Raw genomic sequence first — 11,223 nt, forward strand, 5'->3', positions numbered from 1 at the left:
TACACGTGTTGTCAGAAGTTATCAGACACCCTATATATCCATACATGCTTATAACATACATATATGATCGGTACGAATGTCAAAATAAAATTCAATATATGCCAAATTTAAAAGTGTTCAGACAAGCGTGCGATTAGCTCAACGTTAGCGTAGGTAGGCTACCACCTCAAAGATCTCAGGTTCAAATCCCGTCTCGATACTCCACGCGTTTTCAAAAATATTTATAATTGCGTTAATTATAAGAATTTGCATTATATACATAAAAATAATTAATAAATATATATTCTGAAAATAAAAAAACAAATTATAAATTTTTTTTCGTTAAAATATTCCCAGTAGACAAATGTACATATACTTTACAGCAACTTCACGTTTATCTTAGAGTCAACGCTTCATAGATGAGCCGATAGTGATTCGAAATATTGCAGCAACATTTAGTAAACGAAATATCATGATGTAAATATGAGACACTAAGAATCAGATTTTTGTTTCTCATATTTACATTATATTTGCATCATGGTATTTCGTTTTCTGATCTACTAAATACGACTACAATATTTGGAATCACAATCGGCTCATCTATGAAGCATTTGATGATCGAACGTAAAGTTGCAGTAAAATTGATGTACATCTGTCTATCTGGGTATTGTTAAATAGTTACATTAGTTCGTTATATTAATTGAAACTGCGTTAAAATAATTATGATGGGTAATCTATGTGTATATTGATATAACAATTTGATAATTAAGTCTAGATAATTGTGACATGTTTTATATAATTATTGGTATCCGTATCATCGAGCAAAACTCCAAATCTTTCTTTTTGATGCTTTTCATCCATAAAACACAATGGATAATTTAGGAACATGGCGCAGTATTATTTTAATGCTCTAGTCATATTCAAATTACCCTTTGGCCTTGTACTGTAAAGGACCGCTCTGTACTTGTACAGAGATCCTGCTGCGACATTGCGATGCGACGGATGCATGAGTAAAGGATGAGGGAAATTAACTAAAAGATAATCGAGATGATGGGGGTCATTCTCGGATTGATCGATCATTCGGTGGACTCTGTGTGACGTGAAACTCGCTCGAAATGAAGCCATTGTTCCACGAGAATGAGAATAAAATCGCACGCCCAAATTCGACCACCGACTGATCCCTTATAGCCTTTTTTCGGTTTTCCGTGAAAGAATTCCTAATAAATGAAGCTCACACACACACAACCTTTAAAATCCGTCCGTTTTAATTAAAGAATTCTATTTGTTCTAAATCTTTCGACAAATTGCTTTTAGAATAAAAAATAATTTTTTATTGACTTTCTATATTACTCGAGGAAATTAGAGTTAAAAATTTTGAAAAAATCGAAAATGTCAAAAAGTTTTTGTTTCTTAAAGTTAAAGATTATAAGAAATTCTAATACAACACTGAGAGAAAAATGTTTGGTATTTGTAACTATAATTACATATTACTATAATTATGATTATTACTGCTATGTATATAGTTCTAGCAACAAATGTATATAGTTGAAATGACTATAATTATAGTTATTGTAACCATAAAATAGTTGAAATGTATGATTGTCCCAAAATATTACTATAAAATTATAGTCACTTGAATCATTTTTATGGTAATTTCAACTATTTTATGGTTATAATAACTATAAGTATAGTCATTTTAGGTTGCCAATTATATACATTTGTTGCTAGAACTATATACATAGTTACTGTTATTATTATTATAGTAGTAATAATCATAATTATAGTAATATATAATTATAGTTACAAATACAAAACATTTTTCTCTCAGTGAATAGAATCGAGAATTTGAGAATTAAACTAGGAAATAGAGAAATCAAAATTATAAAGCGAATTAATCCGAGAACAAATTAAATGTACTTACACAAGTCAGAAATTCGAAAAGTCAATGATACAAGTTTAGAAAACTAAATATTGCGAACTACTGGCTTTTTAAATTTTCAAAGTTTGTATTTTTGGTGTAATAAATTTTTAATTTAAAATAATTTAAAGTAGAAATCGTAAGTGTTTATTGTCTGAAATTTATTTGACATATGCATAATTAATCTTACTTGATATATGCATAAACTAAAGATGTAGCTAATAATGAATTTTGTCAGTGCTGACTTAATGGCACGCTTGATTTTTAATTTTTCATCACGGCAGCGGCCAGTTGGAAAAGTTTCTCACTTTTCCCTCGCTTTGTTATGCATTGCTGGAAATGGAGAGCTTCGGGTTAACGAGCTTCCGTGCATTACCTATCACTTTTATCCCACGCGATTTCGCGGGCCGGTTAATCCAGGAGATATACAGGGTGTACTAGAGTCAGTTTTAATCTACATATTTTTCTTTCATTAACTTGGAGTTTATTTTTTATTGATAAATGTATCTTAACAAGCAGCCTTATCTCAACTGATTGAATAGCTTTTCGAAATTAAATTTCGAGAATGCTATCCAAGCAAAATGTCATTATAACGATGATCTAAGCTTATTTTTTTGAACACGTCAGTGGACTAAATGATGACTTAAAATGACGTAACATTTGTGACGGTATATTATCTTCATAAATATATCACCATTTAATCGTTATTTTAATTTGTATTTCATGAATAAGTAATAGATAACATTATTAATTAATATTTTTCTTAATTAAACCATAATTACCAGGTATGTAAATATGAAACCGGAATTTTTTAATAGAAAATACACGTTTATTGCATGAAAATGATAAAAAAGAATTTCACATCGCTAGCTATACATTTTTCCCACCTGTCTGACAATTTGTGGATACCACGCCCAAAAAATTGTTGCTCTATTGAGCCAAACCAGTCATCTAGCCATTTTCGTACATCTTCGTAAGAAGTGAAGCGCTGCTGAGCAAGTGCGTGTCCCATCGATGCAAATAAGTAGTAATCGGACGGAGCCAAGTCTGGGGAGTAAGCCGCATGCGAAAGTATTTCCGAACCAAACGCCTCAATCGTTTCCTTGACCAGTTTTGCTGTGTGTGTGATGGTGCATTATCATGAAGCAAAATCACTTTGTGTTGCCTTTTTTGATATTCCGGTCGTTTTTCACGCAAAGCTTGATTCAAATAGCTTTCAGTATTAATGGTTTCGCCAGGTTTTAGCAGCTCATAATAGATCACACCTTTTTGATCCCACCAAACACAGAGCATTGTCTTCCGTCCATAGCCATTTGGCCTTGCAATCGATCTTTTACGCTTAGGATTCTCAAAATATATCTACTTTTCATCGCCAGTCACAATTCGATGGAGAAATGACTTTCTTTTGTACCTGGCGAGCAGCATTTCGCAAGTGGTTTTTCGGTTTTCCTGCTGTCTTTCATTCAGTTCCTGTGGAACCCATTTTCCCATCTTCTGGATCTTTCCCATGGATTTCAAACGTATGGAGACCGCGGCTTCTCGTGTCACATTCAATTGATCCGCGAGTTGTTATTGAGTTTGAGCGTCATCCTCATCCAACAATGCTTGCAATTCGCTGTCTTTTTTTCGGTGGTTTTCCATGTTCTTCGTTTCTCACATCAAAATCGCCACTTTTGAATTTTTTAAACCACTCAAAGCACTGTGATTTACCAAGAGCATGCTCACCGTAAGCTTCGACAAGCATTCGATGCGATTCTGCAGCAGTTTTCTTCAAATGGTAACAGAAAATCAATGCTGTCCGCAAATCGCAGTTTACAGGCACAAAATTCGACATGTTCAACGCTACACACTATACTGTTGTATGAAACTTGTATTGTTGTGAGTTGAAAATCTTTATCAGATTTCAGAACAAGGAAATGGCGTCAATGACGCGGTCTGACGGCAACTACATTGACAGCTATGGCCATCTATTAACCGGTAAATTCCGGTTTCATATTTACATACCTGGTACAAGTAAATATACTTATATATTTATTTATTTACTTGCAATTATTTGGAGATTAGAAACTTGTAGTAAGTGACTAATGAATAGTTCGACTTTGAATAGACGAAAGATCTCGCATGTAAAAAATAACTTGGTAAATTTTGGGACACCTTGTATATTTCGGATTTTTTTTGCGTGTACGATAATTAGTATGCCATCACAGTTTGAAAATTGAAATAATATGTATTACTGAAAGAGTAGTATTATCAAAAATTGCATTTGCATTCCTTTGCAACCAGCGACGGACGCAAAATAGGTTTTATATACCTAGATATTTAACGAACATTATAAAAAAATCGTACTAAATTTTAACAAATCATTTATTTAAATAGTACTAACTAAATATAGGGTAAGTCGGGGGAATACGCCAGTTGGGGGAATATGCCACTCGTTGTGTTTAACAATGATACCGATTAGCAGCGCTTGCGTTAGTGACACAGAATTATTTACAATTGTATGCTTAACGTGTTGCCTAAGTATCAAGAATTTCCTCGCAACAGTATTGTTTTTATGAGGTAAATATGATGGTATGATATACGAAAATGAACTTCTTATAACTTTTATAGTGCTTTATGTAAGTTATTATTTAAACATTACACAATATTTAGCTCGATTAGCTTGTTAATTTATTAGTGTAGGTTAAAATGAAAATATTCAGTACATCGTTGATTCATTTTCTTAGCAGTCGTACTGTACAGGCTCATCATAAGATGAAATGACGTCTTGGGGCAATATGCCACTACTTTTGTCAGGGTAAAATGCCAGTAGTCATTTTCTCTAATATATACACTGAGAAAAATTTCCGGGCTTTATCCGTTCAAAAAGTAACAAACAGATATTTCCGATTGATTTTGATTGGATTTATAAGGCTATCCGATCAAATTTTAGGACTATCCGATCAAATTTATCGGATTTATAAGACTATCCGATAAATTTGATCGGATAGTCTTATAAATCCAATCAAAATCAATCGGAAATATCTGTTTGTTACTTTTTGAACGGACATTTTTCTCAGTGTAGGTTAGGGCGCTATAAACAAACGTTTTGCCGCATAATTCCGTTGTGACAGGATATTCGTATTGACAAATATTTAATAAATAAATTTAAATGTTTATTTATTTTTGCTTATTATTGTATTATATTAATTTACTGCCCAATTCAAAATTTTGAATAGAAAATACAGTTTTTTAATCCATTTTAATGAATTGAATTTTCTTGATTACTGGAACTTAGACTACTTGTAACATTATGTAAATATAAAGTAAAACAAATATTTATTTATACGTTTCATACTTACACATTACATACTTTTACTTTTAAAAATGGCCCAAAATGTAATTGGATAATATCTAATTGTTGCAGTAGATGGATTCACGAGGACGTTCGTAGAAAGATGTATATTTATGCTATTAAAAATATGTCTCAAAGTTTATTTTACATGTTGTATAACTTAAGTTATTACTTATATCCTTATATTGTTTATATTACCTATATTATGTTACAAATGTTTATTTTCATCACAAAAATCATTGATAATATGTTCTTGCAATAAAAAAAACAAAATAAATGTTATACTTAGTATTTTTTTGTATGTGGCATATTACTCCCATGGTGACATATTATTCATTTTTCAGCATTTTCGTATTTCTTTATTTTTAATAACAAAAAATGAATATATTTGATTCCCATTATTCACAAATAATAAATAAAGGATGGAAGAAAAAGATCAGTATGTAAAGTTATTTTAAATTGAACAAATAATTACTAAAAAATCTAATTTCGCTTAAGTATGGCGTATTCTCCCGACTTACCCTAAAGATGTATATTTATTTAGTACAAGAGGTGTTAATTTAATTTTTTTAAATTGTTCTTTTTTAGTAAATATTTATTTACTGTAACTTACAAGTAACGCTACCCAAGCGCCATACGCCGATTTTTCTGAGACTGTGCATACATTGAAAAATATTTGAGACGTATTTTTTTATATCTATCTAAAAGCCGTTTTAAGGGTAGAAAATGCCCTTAAAATGTATAGTGGTTAATTCCAGTATTTGACGAAGTACTCGTACGTTTGTTACAGAATGGGGTATACGGTGATTTTCGAAGTTGCTGAATCAAAATCTGCTCCCAATATATTTTTGAGAATTCAATATTTTATTTTATTTTTTTTAAATAGATTTTTGGAAAAATATTTTGTTTATTTTTAAAACTAAAGTAAACCTACAGAAGTGTCGCTAACCGATTTTAATGAAATTTTGCATATTTGTAGAACTTTGAAAAATATTTGAGACGTATTTTTTTTTATCTGCAATGGTCCACTCTGATGGGTAAAAACTATCTCTTAAAGGTAAGCGATAGATTTAACATATTAGATGAAATAAATTGAAAATTTTATAAAGTAAAATGTGTTAGGAGGTTTTTGGGATCGCTGAAACTGAATCTTATGTCAAAAGTATGAAATTCAAAATGGCTGACCCAGTATGGCGTCCAGATGCATTAAAGTTTTTATTAGTTTTTATCAAAATGAGTAAATTTTAAGAATTCTTGTCATCACAGAATAAAAATTTCCGCTTTTAAATCTTTATGCATGAACCATTTCTTTACAGATTATCACATTTGCAAAATTTTTCAAGAATAACGTGCGAAAGGTGAGAGGCAAGGGGATTCACTGTAAAAAAGCACCCTGAAAGGTGAGGACCTTGTATCGATACATTTTTTGCAAAAATTATAAATTATCAATTTTAACATATATAGCTGCCATATTGAAACCACCATTTCGAATTTTATATCTTTAACACCATATTTAAAATCATCGACCCAAAAATTGGAAATTTTTATTCTGTGATGACAAGAATTCTTAAAATTTACTCATTTTGATAAACACTAATAACAATTTTAATGTATCTGGACGCCATATTGGGTCAGCCATTTTGAATTTCATATTTTTGACATAAGATTCAGTTTCAGCGACCCCAAAAACCTCCTAACACATTTTACTTTTTAAACTTTTCAACTTATTTCACCTAATATGTTAAATCTATCCCTTACGTTTAAAAGGTAGTTTTCACTCTTCAGAGTGGACCATTGGAGATAAAAAAAAATACGTTTCAAATATTTTTCAAAGTTCTACAAATATGCAAAGTTTCGTTAAAATCGGTGAGCGACACCTCCGTAGGTTTATTTTAAGTCTCAAAAATAAACAAAACATTTTTTCGAAAATCCAAAAAAATAAAATAAAAAATTGAATTCTCAAAAATTGGGAGCAGATTTGGAGTCAGCAACTTCGAAAATCACTGTATACCTCATTCTGTAACAAATGTACCAGTACTTCGTCAAATACTGGAATTCACCTCTACTCTCTAAATCCGAATCAGTGGATATCACAGTGGATATCAGAGCCAAGTATGCCATTATTCACTAATCACCCAGTGACGTATTTGGCACTGGATAATCAGTGAGGTTCAATTAAAAAAAAGAAGGTTTGAGCATTATATATCTTAAAATATTGATATTTATATGTTAATTTCAATTTTCTAATACTATATTCATTGAATTTCTGTACTAAAATAAGATAAATTATATCACATAATAAAAGTTAGCTAGGTTAGGAATTTCACATTTCACTCACTGATTACCAGTGGCATACTTGGCACTGATATCAGTGATTATCCACTGGTTCAGATTTAGAGAGTATACATTCATAAGGGCATTTTCTATCCTTAAAACGGCTTTTCGGCAGATATAAAAAAATACGTGTCAAATATTTTTCAATGTATGTACTACATGTATGCACAGTCTTAAGAAAATTGGCGTATGGCACTTAGATAGCGTTACTTGTTAGTGTTTAATTGATATTATTCAAATAAAAATATTTATTAATATTTAATAAATTTTTTCTCGCAGTGTTTTGGTTGCAACTTTTTACGTATGTCAAATTATGTGGATATATTCGCATGACTTTTAAAGGGATTTTAAAAAAATGGATGTATTATCCGTTCTGGTATCGTTGCGACGTCGCTCGATCATTTTGACGAGCATGTCATCTCGCAGTATCCTCGCGGCGATCCAGAAATCGCAAATTGCAAACTGCGACACCGTCGCCGTAATGGAGGTACCGTGTTCGCTGTTATACCATCTCCTCCAGAAAGCGTTAAACTTACTTATGTGCATTACGCGAGGAACCGTCGCGCGGAACTCGATGAATTTCGCGGCAGACGCGAAACGTTTCTCCACGTAGACGAGAACTTGAGAGATGCGCAACGAGATGTGCAACGTTTGCATAAGCATACAGACGACGAATCCTTAAATGCATCTCTTTACATTGCAGCATGCCGTCTCGCGAAATTAGATTTTTATACTTCTCCATTTATATATGTCAAGTATTATATTCTCTCTTCAGATTTTATTCAGGATACAAAATTTAGATATAAATTCGAAAGTTTAATATCTCTTCGATATATCTCACACGATTGCAAATTAGGTGTTATATATTCTCTCTTTCGATTTTATTCAGAATATAAATTCGAACAGTTGTAATATCTTTACGATATCTCACATGATTATTTTGTTAATTTGATTGTTTTGGTACTTAGACTTTGAAGCCTAAATATTTATAATTAATTATTAAAAAATTCTCTTTTTCGAGTATTAGCTTCTTCATTTTTTAGGCTAAAACATAATTATATATTGCTACAATTATAATTGCAACATAGAAGTTAAAATCTCGTTAAATTGTATTAATTAATACGCACTATACCGAATGATTTTGGTTTGCAATTCGCAGAAAGCTCGACGTCAATCATACTCAACGGCTCTTACATTTTTATCGAAGCTCATAAGATTCGCATTAGCGCGATGATATTCTCAAATACATTTAGGTCGTTTCGGCTTTCATGTAGAGCTGTTTGTCCTGTGCGCAAAGGCCGGGGTGCTTTTACCCTAATTACATGAGCCTAATGAAGGAATAAAATCAGCGGTGAAAGCAAAAGAGCTCGAAAAGCAACGCTCAACGAACGAGTTTTCCAACGGATTACATCCGAATTTCTCGAGTCTTTTGCACCGGCGTTAACAAATTATATATTGCGATCTTTTTCGAATAGCATTTAGAAATTTCTATTTTGGAATTCTCATTTACTTGTCTAGTTTATCTTTGAATTATCTTTTAAAAATATTGCTATACACAAAATCACGTTTCCAATACCGAAAATAAAATACGAAATCAAGTTCGTATCGAAAATTCTATGAAGCTTTCTATTTTTCGCGTTTCTATTTTAGAGAAATATCGAATTATGAATCATCAAAACAAGAATTTTGTCAAAGCTATGTTTTTTTAAAATTGACAATTGAACCCCTTTATTGCAACGTGTATTTAATTTTTTCTTATTCTACTTAAATTTTGCTTGCATCACACCGTATTTTTTTAATCTCTTATTTAACTATTTATCAAGTAGGTAGACTTTGATTTACTTTTTAATATTATTTATTTGATTAATTGTTTACTAACATAATTTTAAAAACTTATTTATTTTATACTATTGTAACAGAATACTTTTTATTTTAAATTCCATCAAATATAGCTGTAATGTTTTCGCAAACTAGTTACAAAGCTAAAGGTAGCGCAAACTTTACTTCGCAAAATCGTATCCGTATCCGCAGTAATCTAACTATGTTGTCGAATCAACAAATGAAAATTCTTTCCAACTCAATTACGTTTCCTATCCCAAGGATCGCAGATTATAATAATCGTTTGTCTTATTTTTGGATGCCAACTGGGTCGAACAGCTGCCGCTAACAACTTCGAATTCGCCAGGTGTGTTTTCGCGACAAGCGAAAGCTAAGTACTGATATTATTCATGTAATTTTTTTTTAATATTTTGGATATATATAAAATTAAAACAAAAGTTAAATACTGACATTACTCATACAATTTTTTTTTTATTTTAAATATATTCCAAAATTGATTTATATTGTATACTCATTTTGATGTTTACGTAATTAAATATTAAATAATTTAAAATTAAATAACGTTAATGTTTTATAATATTATTTATTTATAATATTTATACGTTTTTTGATACATTTGATTTTATGAGTATATATTAAAATAAATATTTTCATTTTTAAATGTTTTTATAATTAGTATTTAAATTACACTATATTAAAATTTGAAATTAATTTTAATTAAAAATGACTATCACACACACAAAGTGTATTTTATTTCATATTACTCTTTCAATTTTTAAAAATAAACGTTTATTTAGTTTTTGTTGAGGAGAAATTTATTTCCTTACATATTGCTTTCTTATTTCAAAATTGACATAATACAAAAAATTATATTTCTTAGAAAAGGGAAAGTACTATTTTTAAATTGACAGAAAATTATATTGATTAATCAACAATTTTTTAAAAGCCTTTTTGTGTTTTAATGATTTTGATGATTTTTTAAAATGAAGTTATGTTAGTTTACTTTTGATAATTAATAGGACAATGTTCTATTTGATAATTGATAGAACACATTCATAGTTATAATTAGAAAATCACGTTTTTTAGTTGTGTCATTTTGAAGCAAGGGAGCGATATATTGAGAATACTTTATATGTATAGTACCTTAAACATGTGCTTTATATGTATAGTATCTTAAATGTGTACTTTATATGTATAGTACCTTGAATACGTATAGCACCTATTCGAAACATTATTTCAGTTTAGGTTCTAAAGTTTTAAAAATAGAAATTTGATTATATAAATATTCCGATGTCAATATCGATTGAACATTATTCTTCCAGTCGATCAGGAGAAGTTTTTAAACGATTAGATTAAACTCGACAAAAGGATGATGAAGAATTCTTCGTCTCTTATCGACAGTTCGCTTTTATCACCGATAAATTTTATTTTAGAACTGGATGTAGAGAGAGAGAGAGAGAGAGAGAGAGAGAGAGAGAGAGAGAGAGAACGGGAGATGCGATAAAATTCTACTGTCGTCATCTTGCGGAATCTCGAAATGTCAGACTATCGTATGTTTATTTATCGTACTAGGATTTATTCTGTAACTGTAAATAAAATCTCCTTAGAGTTTTCCTGCTGAGGGTAAATGAGAGACAAGATTGTTCTCATGTTGATAAAATTGAACTAAACTCCATACGAATGATTACATATAGCACTCGTATATCGATTGTTGATTATTTTAATTACTAAAGGGTTGATGAAGTAAAGGGAGAGATTGAATTATCAGTGGAGGATACCCCAATTCCTATTTGTAGGAAATTTTGTTAGGTGGCAGCCT

Source organism: Trachymyrmex cornetzi, unplaced genomic scaffold (assembly GCF_001594075.2).
Source record: "Trachymyrmex cornetzi isolate Tcor2-1 unplaced genomic scaffold, Tcor1.1 scaffold105, whole genome shotgun sequence".
In the NCBI taxonomy this organism is placed as follows: domain Eukaryota; kingdom Metazoa; phylum Arthropoda; class Insecta; order Hymenoptera; family Formicidae; genus Trachymyrmex; species Trachymyrmex cornetzi.